The following is a 16,430-nucleotide window of genomic DNA, read 5'->3' on the forward strand; positions in this document are numbered from 1 at the left end:
TAGCAACGCAAAATACCATTTTGCAGATTGGGAGGAGAATTATTATCGCAAGTAGGCGGACTCGGAGCAAAATAAACATTTTAGGTTCGGGGTGCTGATATGGTCCTGTCCTGTATTTGTCCCTTGTGATTATGATGATGATTTTGTCAGTTGCTATGCAGTTACTATTGTCCCTTGTGATTATGATGTTGTCGGTGGTTATGCAGTTGTTGGTCTTGTCCTGTAGTTGTTCCTTGTGATGATGATGATGATGATGATGATGATGATGTCAGTTTTTATGCAGTTGCTATAGTCCTCTATTTGCCCTTTGTGATGTCAGTTGCTATGCTGTTGCTATGGTCCTGTATTTGTTACTGAATATATTTACCAATGACTGACTGATTTTTGTATTGCACGTGTCTACATTTTAGAAAGAAAATCAAATGTGAGATGATAAACTTACCTCTAAAATATTGTTTTATGGTTTTTACTTGTATTTGAACATTTGTTTTGAATAATAACATAATACAGTGGTACCTCTACTTACGAAATTAATTGGTTCTGGAAGAAAGTTCTTAAGTAGAACATTTTATAAGTAGAGACGCAGTTTCTATGTAAATGCCCTAATCCGTTCCAAGCCTCCCAAATTTCAGACATAAATGTTTTATAAAGCATAAAAATGCATCAAAACATGTAACAAATACATGTTACAATTAGATTATTGCACAATAAATGAGAGTTGTGCATAATGTAAATAACAAAGAATAGAGTAAAGAATATAAATGATGGTCATTTACCTTTTTAACTGCTGTCCTCATCGTTTTTTGCCCTCTGGTTCATGTTCTCCTCTCTCAGAAGTTTTTTTTTTTTTTTTTTTTGCCTGGCGTTTTGTAAAGAATTGATCCATGGATGTTTTTTTTTTTTTTCTTCTTTTTTTCGTAACTCGAAAATTTCGTATGAAGAGACGTTCGTAAGTAGAGGTTCCACTGTAGCTGTTTCGTTTACATTCACTTTTTTTTTTTTTTTTAGTAAGGGAAGTGATCATTTTATGTACCCCATTATGTTTGCTAGTGAGACGGTTGGGGTGGATTTTTTTTTTGAAAAGCAAGTGCAGACTTAGCTACACGGAAAAGTGTGCTGTGGTCATCCGATTCCGCGTTTTCAAATTATTTTTGGAATTCATGTAGTTGACCTAAGGGCTAAAGACGAAAAGGCGTCACGAAGATGGTTACCAGCTCAAAGTTGAAAAGCCAGCAATCTGGATAGTACAGGGGGGGCTTGGCACCAGGCAACCATGTAACTTAATCATCTGTGAGGGCACCACTAATGCTAAAAGCTGCATATGGGTTATGGAGCAACACGTGCTGCTGTCCAGACATCTGCACCGAGACTTTTTCCTGCCAATGACAATGCCAAGAGTTTACCACAGAATTGTTTTAATATACCCGAGAGCAGGTACCTCGCTGGCTTGCTTGCAGTCCAGACAACTTTCCTATTTAAAAAAAAAAAAAAAAAAAATGTGTTGAAATACAAAAGACGTGGAAAAAGTTAATTAATTTTAGGTGTGGAACATGGCAGTTAACGTGACTGTTAGCCAGTTCTTCCCTCACATTTCTGCAGATATTTAATTACCTCTTTTCAAGAGACAACACTGAAGAAATGACACTTTGACACAATGAAAATTAGTCAGTGTGCAGCTTATATAACTATAATTAGTGTTCCCTCAAAATCACTTAAAATACAGCCATTAATAGCTAAACTCCTGGCGACAAAAGTGAGAACAATCCTAACGGAAAATGCCCGAAGTGTCAATATTTTGTAAAGATTGCCTCAAGGAGATAGTTAATCATTATCTTTTTTTTTTTTTTTTTCATTTAGGTGGACTATTTTTTGCCAAGATTTCGTTTTGTTGAAGACAAATTCTTTTAGGTGTGTGGGCCACATTGTGTGAATAAAAATACGGTAATGCTTTTGTTTATTTTCTGTGGCTTCTTCATTTTACGTTGGCATCTCTCAGTTAAACAATATAAAAAAAAAAAAAATCAAAGCAAATACTTGTAGATGAAATGATGGTGGAATTGCCGGCGAGCGGGGAAGATCTGCAGAGTTTATAATGGCATATATTAATCATGTCATGCTTGTTCGTGCCGGTGGGCCGTTTCATATTCTAGTCTGTTTGTATCATGATAAAAAAAAAAAAAAAAAAGCCACTTTGGTCCTGATTCTGTTAGTGACTGAGGATTGATTGGAGGAAGTATGAGCAAGTGTTGGATTTCGGGGCCAAGCTCATTTCATCAAGTGAAATAACGTTACCGTACAAAAAAAAAAAAGGGAAGCTCAAACTGTGCGGTGGGTGCGGAAAAAATGGCAGAGACAAATGTTTGAAAAACAAAAGTGGTCAGCGGATGACAAGATGAGTAAGACGACCGGATTATGCTTTCCATCTTGGACCATTCATCGTTGTGATGAGCTTTGCAACTCCATTCCAACTCTTTGTAGATTACACAAAAATCGGAAAAAACAGCTTTACATTTTCATGACGACATTCTGAGTAGTAGCTAACACATTAATATTCCAACATCCTCAAAAATGTAACAAACCATAACGTGTGTTTGACTTGATTTATGTTGTTTTGGTTTGGCCCAGGATGAGTCGAGCACTTGCACGTCTCAACCCGCTGACCTGTTGTACTACCTTGATACGTTTTGTACCGTAACGATCCTTTTCGACATTTTGACACAGAAAATTACTGCAGAATGACCTTCACATCGAGAGGCACCGAAACTCAGAGACGCTGTACACAGGAACAGGTGGACAAAAACCCTACAAAGAAGTCAATCAATCTCATTGGTTGTGGCGAGACATGTGAGTACCAGTACTGACGTGGAATTGTCTGATTGGCTGGTAACCCAGTAATTACCGATTAGTTCCTGACATCAACAAACATCATATAGCATAAAAGGTTCTTCAGTAACGCGATTAAAGATTCCTGACATCTTACAGAGTTTTCCAAACATCATATAACATCACACAGCCTAAAACTAGTTGCAACTAGATTAACATGTTATGAACTCAAACCCCAGACATGAGAAAAGACCCAAACATTTCCTCCTGCATGACTCGAGTCATGACAGTTAGAAAGGAGCGAAGTTATTGGGTAGGGCGGAGTGGCAGACGTTAGCTACCTTCCAAGTCAAATGGCACAGCAACTGTTCTGTGAGATCCTTTCACCAATTGCCACAGTGCATTGAGATCAAATGAGCCAGATGCAAGAAAACACAAAGTTGAAAGGAGTTTTGTCATCGTTGATATGGCATGACTCCTTCTTGTGATTCGCATGAGTCAGCCCTTAGATCACTTAGATCAGGTGTGTCAAAATCGGGTCCTCAAGGGCCACTGTCATGCAAGTTTTGGTTACCTCCTCTAACACACCCGATTCAAATGATAAGCTGAGAATGCTGGTGTGTTGAGGGAGGACTTATGCCCGTGTGTATAACTAATTTACTCCCAAAAATGTATAAATACGTTCTATTTTAAATATTACCAGTGTGCCAAAGACGTATTTAGACGTTTTTGTTTTTTGTTTGTTTGTGGCTAGAGCATACAGAAGACTTTGATGCAGCCTCTGAACTGAAGAGAATTATTAAAGCAAGGGTAATTATTACAAAAACAGCCAGCAGATGGCAGCAGAGTAAAAGAGATCAACCAGGGCCATGTTGCAACAAGCTGTTTTCCCCACAGTTTTAAACAGATTTGTGAATAATGAGGAAACTGCTATATTCTAATGCTAATTGCTGCAAAATTGAAACAGATAGAAATATACTTTTTTTTTATTGATGAAAGAAGAGATTCTAATCTTTCTTTTGATTGTTTTTATAGTAATATTACACAATATTCTGTGGGCCTAGCAAAATCAGTCAAAATCCTTTAAAACAGCCGGAAGCGAAGGAGGTTGGGTCAGTGAAAATGGCCGGGAGTGAATGACTTAATGAGGGAAACATCTAAAACATGCAGGATAGTGGCCCTCGCGACCCGGATTTGAACACCCCTGACAAAATGCTCCAAAATTGCATCTCTGAGTAGATGAAAGGTCTATTTTTGTTTCTCGCATTTCTCAATTTGTAGTCCAGTTTGCAACTGCCTTTCAGACCACTATATCATGCTAACTGAATCTATTTAGTATCCTCCTCCCAAGATTAACTGCAAGGTAACATACCAATTTGTCAAACATAATAACTGGCTATTAGGACAGGCACGCCCTCTGTGCAAACTCGGGTTGAGATTAATCCATTTTTGCCTGGCGATTGTTACCCACTCACAACTGTATCATTTATGACAAATGTACCACATTTTATTACTCTCTCCGAACAAGCCAAAAAGTGTTCAGCGAACCATTTTGAACTTGGCTCATGATTAATGACCACTGCGGCGGGTTGAAGTGAACCAAAAGCACGTAAATACTCCTCTGCCAAAGCCTTCACCCTCAACGAAAAATTAGAGGGGGGACAAACTGTAATGGGTTAATTACACCAGCAATCTGTGAGGGTCGAAAATGCAGGGCTTTTTAATTATCTCCCTCCATCATTCGGCACATTTTTATTATTTTCCTTCTCTCACCACTCCACTTCCTGGTGTGCGCTTCAGTGTCATGAAAGAAAATATGGGGATAAGTGGATTCATCCATCTCACTCTCTCATCCACCCTCCTAACGCTCTCTCCCTCAAATTGCTTTGCATCAATTTCACATCTCCGTATTGATATCCCTTGACAAGTTCTTCAAATGTGATATGTTGATTTTGTATCAGAATCATCATAAGAGACATAGTAACTGCATAGCAGCTACAAAATACGAGTGACTACAACAGACTGGCTAATAGATCATTAGAAGTGAATGGCAACTGCATAGCAGCTGCAAATATGACAAAGGACATAGAAACTGCATAGCAACCGACAGCATTATCATCATAAGGGACATAGTAACTATATAGCAACTACAAAATAAGTGACTAGAAAATTAAGAGTGGCTAATAGATCATCATAAGTGACATAACAACTGCATATCACCAAAAATATTGTCACAAGGGGTAGAGCAACTGCATAGGACCCATCATCGTCGTCATAGGGGACATAGTAACTGCATAGCGACTCCAAAATGAGTGACCAGACAAACTAAGAGTTGCCTATACTGTAAATCATCACACGTGACATGGCAACTGCATAGCAGCTACATATATAATCACAAGGGACATAGTAACTACACAGCAACTACAAAATGAGTGACTAGACAAATTAAAAGTGGCTAATAGATCATCATAAGTGACAACAGCATATCAGCTACAAATATTGTCAGAAGGGGCAGTTGCAACCGCATAGCAACTGACATTATCATAAGGGACATAGTAACTGCATAGCAACTACAAACTACGAGTGATTAGACAAACTAAGAGTTGCCACTACTGTACATCATCACAAGTGACATAGCAACTGCATAGCAACTGCATATATCATCACAAAAGGAACTTAGAAACCGCATAGCAACTGACATCATAACAACACAATAGTCTTATGACCGAACCCGAAACACAGTCATAATACATATTTTTCTTTGTTTAATAGAAGGATACAAAAAGTTATGTCCGTATTGTGTGCCGGTAATCTAGATAGCATTTTTGGCAGACATTTTGAAAAAATGTATGAAATTTGATTCATAATATTCATATACACATTCCAAATTAGCTTGTAATTTTTTTAAATCTTGTCAGTTTTTAACTGATATGTATGTCTGTGTTTCTTTTTTTTTGTTTGTGCAGTTATTATAGTTTTTGTAGTATTGGTTATTTCCCACATTTGGTCCTTTTTTTTTTTTTTTCCATTAACTCATTCTCAATGTTAGATCTTAACAAATCCCAGACTTTTAACAATGATTTAAAACAATATGGAGCTGAGTCCAAAATACTGTGCAAACACCAAGGGCAGGAACTCGTGAGAAGTTTGGAGCTGAGAACATGCTGGCTGTCTACAACATTGGAAGTTCATGAAAGTTATTCACAGTTTGTTGGCACTCCGCCCGGGGAAGGCTCCCTTGAGAAAGTTTGGAAGTTGGCAGCCGCCGATTTCGGTTATCATCTCTGTAAAGCGTGTGTAGGTGTGAGATTGGCGAAGGAGCCTCGCCGAGAAGCAGGAAGTCGCTCTTGTGCCCACCTCAGCACACCAAAACACAATGCAAACATTCAGCTGTGCTCTTCGAGATTGTTCTTGGCCACAGAAGCTCTGTAGGAGGAAAACATACGCCGGCCCCGCATACTTATTTTGTGTCTACTCAAATGTATAGATTTGTTTTTTTCCAACCTGTCTGCGGCTGAGGCTTTGCCAAATATTATACAATTAAAACTCCACTTAAAGGTGCTCAATTTTGCGTGCCCTGATCTTGACAAGGAAACGTGACTAATTGCCAACATTTTACTATTGATACAGTATTTAATATTCCGAGAGGGTTTTTTTGGCCCCCGCGCGAGTGATGGCGATGACGGTGGAAAACCGACCGGCTGTGTTTCAGTCTGCCAGGCCCTGTACTGGGCAGCGTTGTGGTCAGACCTCAGTTCATTGAACGTGGTGATTAGTTTGTCTTAGCCGACCGCCGACCGAGAGGAATCCGCGGGAGTTCCAGTAAGTGGAGCTTGAGACACTGAGGAGAAGATTAGTGTTTGACTTCCCTGAGAACCGCCTCGTCTTTTATTTCCCCTCACAGACCTGCACGGGATCCCCCCTTCACCCCAAATATTCAACAAGCATGTCTAATGCTAATTGTATCCCTACAGGGGATACGCTGGAATCGAGTCGTCCTTTCAGCACGGCTGCAACGATTTTATTTAAGTATCTCGTTTATTTATGGATATAGTTTTTGGCTCATTTTAAAAATATTGTGCTGACAGTATTGGAACCTAATTGTTTGGTTTCAACACATATTGTACTATAAATTGTAGTTGAATGCCCAATGGGATACATGGTGGTCATCGAGACCTCTCATTTAGACTTTTAAGAACAACCATTTCTTTATTATAACAAGTCATGAACTCATCACATTGTCTAAACATATTTACTTTAACCTCTGATGATCTAATCATATCAAACCTGAACAGAGGTGGGTAATCCAGGTCCAGAAAGTAAAAACCCTGCCACAGTTTGGCTTCAGTCACAGGAGGTTGTACTTGACCGATTTGGAAGTAACTTGTTTACCTGCTGGGTTGATTCGATGCACCTGTGGATGGTTGTTCGTCTCTGTGTGCCCTGCGATTGGCTGGCAACCAGTCCAGAGTGTCGCCCGCCTACTGCCCAGAGCCAGCTGAGATAGGCGCCAGCACCCCCCGCGACCCTTGTGAGGAATAAGCGGTCAAGAAAATGGATGGATGACCCATTAGTTCCTGAGAAAGAAGGGTTGAAACAAAAGGTGGCCATGCCCCTTTTTGAAAATGTCCAAATTCGGTGGGGCATAGTCCCAAAACCGCTCCTCTGATTGACCAAAAAATTGAGATTTACTGTTGTGCCATCACTATCAACAAGTACACCAAGTTTCATTCAAATCTGCTTGGTTAAACCAGATCTGGATGATTTGTCCTACCATCTCCTATGGTCTATGACCTGCTTGCCTAATATATATATATATATTGTGCACAGAGTATTGCAGTACATTTGGGACTGATTACATTAGTATTACTTTTCTATCAGAACACAGACTGACTCTTTAGGCTGCTTTACTTTGGCCCAACGCCTTATTATTGCCTAGTCATGTATTTGACTGGCTAATGTAATGAATGCCTCTATAGTAAGTCATATTTTAGCTGTTATATAAAAATGTAAGCATAATGTAGCCTGGTGGTCATCACTGCCAGTCCAACCAGTTAGTCCAATTACACTGGAGACATTCCCACTTTTCCCAGTTGGGATTCAGCCTTGGGGCCCCCATTACCTGAACCTGCCCGCCTTGTAGGTAGCTTTTGTCCGTCTGTTTGACAGCGTCGCCTCCGCCGCCGACTTCAGGATTAATGAGAGCCAATGAAAGCATCCCCCCACCTCCCACCCCCTCCTTCTCTTCCTCCTCCTGCCCAACCGAAGCTGAAGCCAAGGCCGGCCATAGGCCTCATTATTAAGAGCAATGGCCGGGACTTAGGCCCTGTCTGTGCAAACATTCAGCAACGGAATTGAGAGGGGAAGGGGGGTGGAGGGGTAACGGGCCCGCGGGGGGATGAGGTTTCAATGAACGTCAGCCAGCGTCTGCTCTGTTTGGACTGCAAATTATTGCTGGCTGATGCTCTATTATTTTACAACCAAAGATTGCTGTCGCGAGGAAGGGAGGAAGGGGGAGAAGAGAGAGGGCCAGTAAAAAAAATGAAAAAGGAGAGAGAATAAGAAACTGTGGAAACTCTATGGGTACATATAAAAAAAAATAAAAATAAAAAGTTAGCCAATACTATAATAATCTTTGAAAATATGACTGGAGCAGCCACAGCTGAAGCTAAGAATAGTTTGAAGAGAGTAAAGTGGCTGATGATAGTTCCCAAGCAGATATGAAGGGGAGGTAGGCAAAGGGGGAGGAGTCCGAGGAGACATTGGAAGAAGTCGTGTGAGAGGCTTATAAACTCCACACCTTCAAGTAAATGTCAATTACAACTGCAACTCAAAATGGTTTGCAAATTTTGACTTTGGAATTTTGTGTTGTCCAGCTCTCTCTGGGATACCGACTTCCGACTTTTTTGTGTGTCCTGCTATGATAGACATTTCCACAATTTTGTTTCTTTTTTGACTGCTGAGCATCTTGTCGTGAAATATTTTAGTATTAGTTTCACCGTCCCACAGCAGTTTTATATATAATTTTTGTATTGTTTCTTTAAGGAACTCCCATCCTGATTTTATTTTTTACATACTGTAAACTCACCCCTGCAGATTTGACAGCTTTCAAACTTGATTGTTAATCCTAATAAATCACCAAGACCGCTTTGCAGTCTGCATGTGTGCGCGGTTACCATTAACTCGTTACGTGCGTGTGTCTTCTGTCGCCACGTTGGAAAACGGTCTCCCCCCCCCCGTAAAAGTCATGTGGCTGACGGGGAAAGCAATTCCTGCCCCAATAAAATGATCGTGGATTTTAATGTTTTCCTAACACATTTGTACTAATATTGCAGCTCACACCTTCAGGAAAAGAAAAGAAAAAAAAGTGTCGGTTATAATCGGCTGGCTATGACTACGGCTAAATAAAAATGCAACGTTATATGGCCGGACCAAAGTTAGTCTGTGTTATGGGCACTTTTTTGCACCTCTCAATTGAGGCAATAAATTGAGTCTGATGGCTAATTTTAGGTGAAACCCAATACTCGAGGCTAGCCTATGAGCCAGAAGGGACCATTTAATCGAAATATGTCTGGCAAGTGACGCTAGATGAGAGAAAGTGTAAAAGCGTGCCCCCCTAACTAAGATTTTAGAACAAGGGTGTCAAACTCATGTTAGCTCAAGGGCCGCATGGAGGAAAATATATTGCCAAATGGGCCGCATCGGTAAAATAACGGTATACAACTTAAAAACGATTGCCGTCAATTATACGCAGATTTTCGCTATTTGTGTGCCAGCCCTAAATTACGGCGCTCAGCTGTAATCGTATTGTCCCCCCCCCCAAAAAAAAATACAAATGCAAATGTTACGCGGCAACACTGAGTTCTGGATGTGTTGAATCTACCCGTTTTGCATATCTATTGTTCCCAGAATGCATTGCGTGGCGCAGTTAATGATGTTATAAGGACGTTAATCCTTGTCATATCTGTGTTACCAGTAATTGAATTTGTCGTATTTAAGACATTTGTCGGTCTATGATTAAAAATAATAATCAAAAATAATAATAATAATAATTGAACCATAACTTTAAGTCGTGTGTAAAATAATGACATCCAGGACGATTCTCCCGTACAAATTTCATTGCTCTTGTGAGGTCTACTTGTGAAATTACAAATTTTATATACCGGTACTTTGATTGTGGCTGGCTGATTAATTAGTCCAACATTGCAATTATCTTTTTTTTTTTTTTACTTTACATAATCATTTTGTTGGCCTTTGTGGGCCAGATCCGGCCCGCGGGCCTTATGTTTGACACCCCTGTTTTAGAACATGTATTTACCTTTATTTAACTACCTGGAAGAAACTCACTGAGATTAGAAAGTGTCCTGGTGGCTCCAATTCACTACATTAATATGTTAAACTATCCCAGCGACCATCTCAGACGTCCAATCATCGAGACTTACAAATAAACTGGCTGATATTTAATCATCAGGCAAGAAATGCACAGCGGACGCCTCTAATTGTCACAGCGTGCAGAGAGGAAGCCGTGAACTCACTGTGTCAGCTTTGGGCTGCTCGCCTTTGGGGTTTGGTGACCGACCCCTGAGGGATAGCGTTGCATGGCGTGCCAGTGCAATTAATGTATTATCTTACGGTATGAGATGGAAATCTTGGAGTGATTAGCCAAGACGGTTGTGTACGCTCGCTGGGAGGATTAGTTACCACTGTGAGGAGGGCTTCACTTACACCTACTGTACTACGTAGTGAGAAAATGCTGTATAAACAGTGATATGATCATCAGGTTAAATGTGTTAATGTGAGAGAAATGTCCTGTGAAAAAAAACTATTCAAGATGAAAACTACCAAATATGGATATATATATATATATATATATATATATATATATATATATATATATATATATATATATACATAAACACAGGACAGCAAGCCAGGAAACCTATTTCTATCCAATATGGATGATAAATTTCATTTTATCCGCCAATCCTTCATGCTATAACTCTTCACACCATTCCATTCCTGCTTTTTTTTTTTTTTTTTCACCTTACCATATGCTTAACTGCAGCATCATAAGTGGGTCATAAATTGCGGCCGCCTAGTGCCGATATTTTAAGCTGCGCACGTTCGACAATGCAGCCGGCAAAGCTGTTAAACTGTTCTCCGTTCAAAATGAACTCGTAAAAAAAAAAAAGAACGTGCTACACTTGGCAGCTTGGATCATGTTGACTATTTCCTCGCTAAACAGTATCCCAACCTCATGAAAACGTATCCGGGCGCGGATAACTCCGCCGCGCGCCCACACCACAGCATCCATAGTGTTGTGTCGCCCGACATGGAAATAAAATATGACAGTAATTATATTTTGCATACCTCTGCAGAGTAATCAAATGATCACCAATCTCCTTTGGGTAAACACAAGCATGGCAAACCAAAACAAGGTGAGCTTGCGTGATTCTCTGAGCAAATATTGCTCTGGTAAAGAAATTAGCCACAATCGGGTGTTGATAATTGTTTTTTATTTTCTCCCTAAACATATGTAATTGCATCCAGAGTGTGAAGGTGTGTGTCAGTGCTACACTGCTATTGTTTCAAGTGCAGGGTCAAGTGGTTCCTCACTCGTGCCCACATCACTTAATGGGACAGCCACACACACTGAACAGCGCACGTGCGGTCTTTGCCTTGGAAGGAGACCAGTAACACGTCTACATTTTATGTACGATGAGGCACAAAGCTTCAATCTTATTTTTTTGGACACTTAAAGTCCTTTAATTTCATCAAAAATCAACTGTGCGCCTTGTCTAGAGTGATTGTTATTGTGAGTTATTGTGTGATTGTGAGAATAAAAATCACAATAACATATGTGGGAATGCTTCAGCATTATTATATTATATATTATATTCTCCACACGTTTTTGCTGCATAACTACTCCCACATAATACTTCCAATTTACACTGTTCAAATTTCAACTAGCTTAAAAAAAAAATCACGCCTCCCGGGGTATATATCGTCTGATTCCACGTTACTTGCAGTATGTGCACAATTTAATTTGTAATATCAACTTTTCCCCATTCATTTTCAATGGGACATACATTGTATCACTTTCCACTCCCACTTCCATACATATCGGATATCGTCAGTAGGAGTCTTACACTGCTTGGTGGCACAGTCGTTAAAGTGCATTGTCCAGTAACCAGGAGGTCATGATTTCATAATTTTTCTCTCAATTTACTTCATAAGCATTCCAAATGCATTCAAATCTTAGCATTAAGCTATTAGCATTCAGCTTTCAGCATTCCCACGCAATTTTTCCAGAAATTTCATTTAGTCTAGTTACTTTAGCTAATGCTAAATGCTATCTTTAGTGTCAGTTATGCTATCTTGGTTAATAATTTAACAGTGCTCAACAAGACAATGCACTCAGCATTCTCCAACTTTTTTTGCTCTGTCTCGGCAGCTATTGGAAGTTGGCTGTGTCGTTCACCTCGCGCCGGTCCCCCATTGTAACAAAATATGCCGCTAGAAATATCAAATCTTGCGTTGGTTCCAACAATGTTTTTCCAATGATTCTTACACATGAAAGCGGGAAGTATTTCTAGTTCCGGTATGACGAAAATATGCTTGCTTGGCAAATCAATAGGGTTGTCGAAATCCACAAATCCAAGGCTCAAAACCGCTACTGTCCTGTCCTGGAGCACCTTATGTATGGTTAGATAATTGTCACCTTTAATTCAAATTCCTTTCTGTTATGTTTGATTTCTCATTAGCATGGAATCGCTAGCAGGTGTTTATGTTTTCATCATACCAGAACTAGAAATAGTTCCTGTTTCCGTGTGTAAAAATAATCGAACATGTAGTGCTACTAGCTTAATGCTGTGGGCGCCTGTTAGACCGAACACGAGTTGAGCTTTTCTGACGGCATATTTCCAGTGTTACAACGTGGAACCGGATCAGCGAACGACACGGCCAGCTTCCAATCGTTGCTGGTAAGAACCAAGATAGCATTTAGCATTAGCCAAAGAACACAACCACCGGTCACGAGATTAACTAACGATTTTCAAACTTTTTTTTTTTTTCCGTCTGTCACAGGAGTCCCTTCCTTCATTTGTAGCAACCAATCCCTGTGTAGTTGCATGGCAAACAAAAGCAAGAAAGACATGCGGCGCTAACCGATATAACCTAGCATAATACCGCTAAATCTATGAAATAAACATACAACATATATTTTACCTACAATGCTTCACAAAAATGGTTAAAAAAAATTACGGTTGTTATGATTGAAATTCACTTGAGCGGTTTTGTTCTGAATTACAAAGTATTTTTGTTCTCTTTATAACGGAACAAACCAATTTGGTCTATCTGCCTTTTAGCGCTAGCTTAACAAGTACTCAATGTCTTATAAGCACCATGCTGTTCTTTTCTTGTCTGTTCTTTAAGAAATATGGTCCAGATTTGACAAACTTATCATACTCAGTTCAGTGATTGTGCGTCTAAACTACTATCTCCTCACAGGATGCTAATCCACTGCGAGCACACGTAAATGAACAAAATGTTAGCGTACGAGGCCGCTTCGAAACGGCAGCCAGTTGAACACGACTGAACACTTTAGCAGACAAGCTACATAATAATGATTTATGATTGTGAAGAATGATTTATGTCCTCAATTCTTAGGTGGGAAAAGCTGGATAGCTTCTTAAGCATTGAAGTCGCTCCAGACAAGCCTTACAACGTCTTTAGGGACATACAGTTTCAAAAAAAACAAAAACAAAAACGTGTGGGTGTTCGTTTTAGACAGTTGTTTGACGTGGAGCCTCCCTTTTATTATATTTATATGTCGACTTGATTTGTTATTTTTATGGCAAACATAAGGAGATTATTGGCGGCAGACTCATCAAAATGACAGTGGTGACACACGCTGGAGCGCGCCCAATGTACACTGGAGCAACCACAAGCTGGAGGCCCGGCTGCTGCGGTGAACCTTATGACTTGATGTAACCTATAAAAGCCAACAATCCCGCCGCAATTCTTTAGTTCCTGATTGGCTTTTAATTAAACCTTCATTTGGATGCAGCGTAGTCATGTCATCGCAAAAGTAATTTTGAGCTCTCTTGTTTCTCACGACTGTGATTCTTACAATTTGTTTTTGTTTTTTGTTTTTTTGGTGAACAGCAGCCTATCGAGTTTTCTCAGAGGAAAAAAAATTACTTTGAAATGGAAAGGTGGGGTTTGATACTTAAGTCATTTACTCCCAAAAACGTATAAATACGTTCTATTTTAAATATTACCATGCTCCCCAAAGTGTTTTTGGCTTTGATGCAGCCTCTGAATTGAAGAGAATGCTTGAAGCAATGATAGTTATTACAAAAACGGCCAGCAGGTGGCAGCAAAGTATAAGAGATTTTTTTTTACCACTATTTTAAGCAGATTTGTGAAAAATTATTAAACTTAGCCATATTCTCATGCTAACTGATGCAAAATGGAAAAGGATAGAAATATACTTTTTTTCTACTTTTGGTAGATTCCATGTTTTTATAGCAGTAGGACACAAAATTCTATGGGCCTTGCAAAATCAGTCAAAATCCAGTAAAACAGTGAAAATGTCCTGGGAGCGAATGACTTAACGAAGAAAAAGTGCTTGTCCAGTCTAGTTATTCGCATGTTTATTCATATTTCTGCATCCTGTCCATCCACTACGTGCGTGCAGACCACAAAACCTCGGCAGCCTTGCTGTCCGCCGTCTGCCGGCGATGTGTTTACTCAAATGCGCGAGCAACTGTGACGCGGAGCACCTGCCCGCCCCGACCCGGTCCAGTCACGCTGCCGCGTGACGGCTACCGAGCTGGAAGCCTCCGGATGATATCATCAAACGCTGACAAGGCAGACAGGTCAAGGCGCCTGCGGTCGTTGCTGGAAAAGGCGACTCCCCAAAACGCGTGCTTGCGTGCGTGTTTCAGTTACACGACTCGCACATCAACATTTTTGCTTCAAGTTGTTTTTTTAAAATCGTGTAGGAATGTAACGGATTTGGGTACTTGTGAGGTGCATTTGCACACACGTGTAATTATTACGGGGTCCACGTGACGTATTGCATTTTGATGTTATAAACGACGTAAGAATGTTATCATGCTCACTTGCAAACATACTTACGGTTATTTGTTTGATTTATGGCCTATAATTGATTTTCATTAATTAACACTGGTACTCCCATCACCATCCCGGAATTTTCCTTTTTCGCTGCATGCCCCCCCCCCCTTTGCAGAACTAATGATCTCCTCTCGGGAGACATAGGAACAAAGCGCTACATATAAATTGGAGAAATGCTCCAGCATGAACAATCGGCGACTTTCTTTTGATTCTTTACATGCTGTGTACAAAACATGTGCATTTGTGGCAGGGGGAGGGTAGGTGCTGAACTCGTTGAAAGGGTACTTATGATTACAAAGGAAGGCAGTTGATGTACAGTTGCGGGGGATAAAGTGCTGAACACCTTGAAAGGGTGCTTAAGAATACAAAGGAAGGCAGTTGGAGATGTTAAGTTGTGGGGGATAGGGTTGGGGGGGAACGGAGTGGAGAAAAAATTCTCCAGGTTGGGAGAATAAGTGTTGGAATTTAATGTAATTTTCACATTACTGACGTTTTAGCCCAGGTGTGTCCAAACCTTTTCATTTGAGGGCCACATACAGAAAATCCAAAGGACGCAAGGGCCACATCATGTTTTGAAGAGAAATTGTGTTTCGTCCTAAAAATCTAACAAATAATTTATTTGTGCTTTTGCATATAAACCAATTTATTTGTAGGGTTATTATAGTTTTGGAATTTTTCATTTTAGTTTTTATTTTGTTTTGAGTTTAGTTTGTTTTTTTTAATTTAGTTCGTTTTAATGAGTTTTCTGTTCTCAAAAAATAAAATTCAAAAAACAATTTTGTTAATGAAATAAAATAAAAACAAAAATGTTTTATTAAAAAAAGAAAACGAACTGAAACTATTATTCATGTTTACAAAACTAACTAAAATAAAACTATAATTATAGCAAACGTGTCCTTCGTTTTAGTCTTTGGTAATTAATTTAATGCATGAGCCTTTGGGGATGCTTTTAAATGTGATTTTTAGTAGATTTATTTTGATATAAACCTGAATAAAGACGTCGCGCCCATGGTGTTTTTTTTTTTTTTATAATATTGCACACAATACTACACATAAAAAATAAAAATACAATTAAAACTAATACTGAAACTAACTAAACTAAGCATTTATTAAAGAACTAAAACTAATAATAAAAAAAAAAACTATCAGAACCATCAGAACTAATTAAAACTAACTAAATTAAAAAAAAAAAAAAAACTCAAAACAAAATTAAAACTAAAATGAAAAATTCCAAAACTATAATAAGCCTACTGCCATATTACAAATAAATTGGTTTATATACTGTAGCATTTTTCTAAATATGCAAAAGCACAAATAAATGATTTGTACAATTTTTAGGACTAAACACAATTTCTCTTCATAACATGATGTGGCCCTTGCGTCCTTCTGATTTTCTGGATGTGGCCATCAAATGAAAAAGTTTCCTATAATGCATAAATTCATATCAATAGTCATTGTGCTCAATT

At 39.3% G+C, this 16,430-nt stretch overlaps 1 protein-coding gene and 1 pseudogene across 3 annotated transcripts in view; one reads left to right on the top strand and one right to left on the bottom strand.

The window, feature by feature from the left end:
- LOC144004464 (solute carrier family 2, facilitated glucose transporter member 11 pseudogene) overlaps positions 1 to 16,430 on the top strand; it is a 236,426-nt pseudogene that overhangs the window by 173,458 nt on the left and 46,538 nt on the right. The window contains exon 4 of the transcript XR_013279384.1: positions 2,722 to 2,844. The product of XR_013279384.1 is annotated as a solute carrier family 2, facilitated glucose transporter member 11 pseudogene, transcript variant X3 (transcript). The remainder of the gene's footprint in view (positions 1 to 2,721; positions 2,845 to 16,430) is intronic.
- The window catches only part of LOC144004463 (uncharacterized), a 245,740-nt gene continuing 240,157 nt past the window's right edge, over positions 10,848 to 16,430 (bottom strand). For both annotated transcript variants that reach the window (XR_013279381.1, XR_013279380.1), the window contains one exon: positions 10,848 to 10,866. The gene's annotated coding sequence lies outside the window, so the exon portion shown is untranslated. The remainder of the gene's footprint in view (positions 10,867 to 16,430) is intronic.

Source organism: Festucalex cinctus, chromosome 17, assembly GCF_051991245.1.
Source record: "Festucalex cinctus isolate MCC-2025b chromosome 17, RoL_Fcin_1.0, whole genome shotgun sequence".
In the NCBI taxonomy this organism is placed as follows: Eukaryota; Metazoa; Chordata; class Actinopteri; order Syngnathiformes; family Syngnathidae; genus Festucalex; species Festucalex cinctus.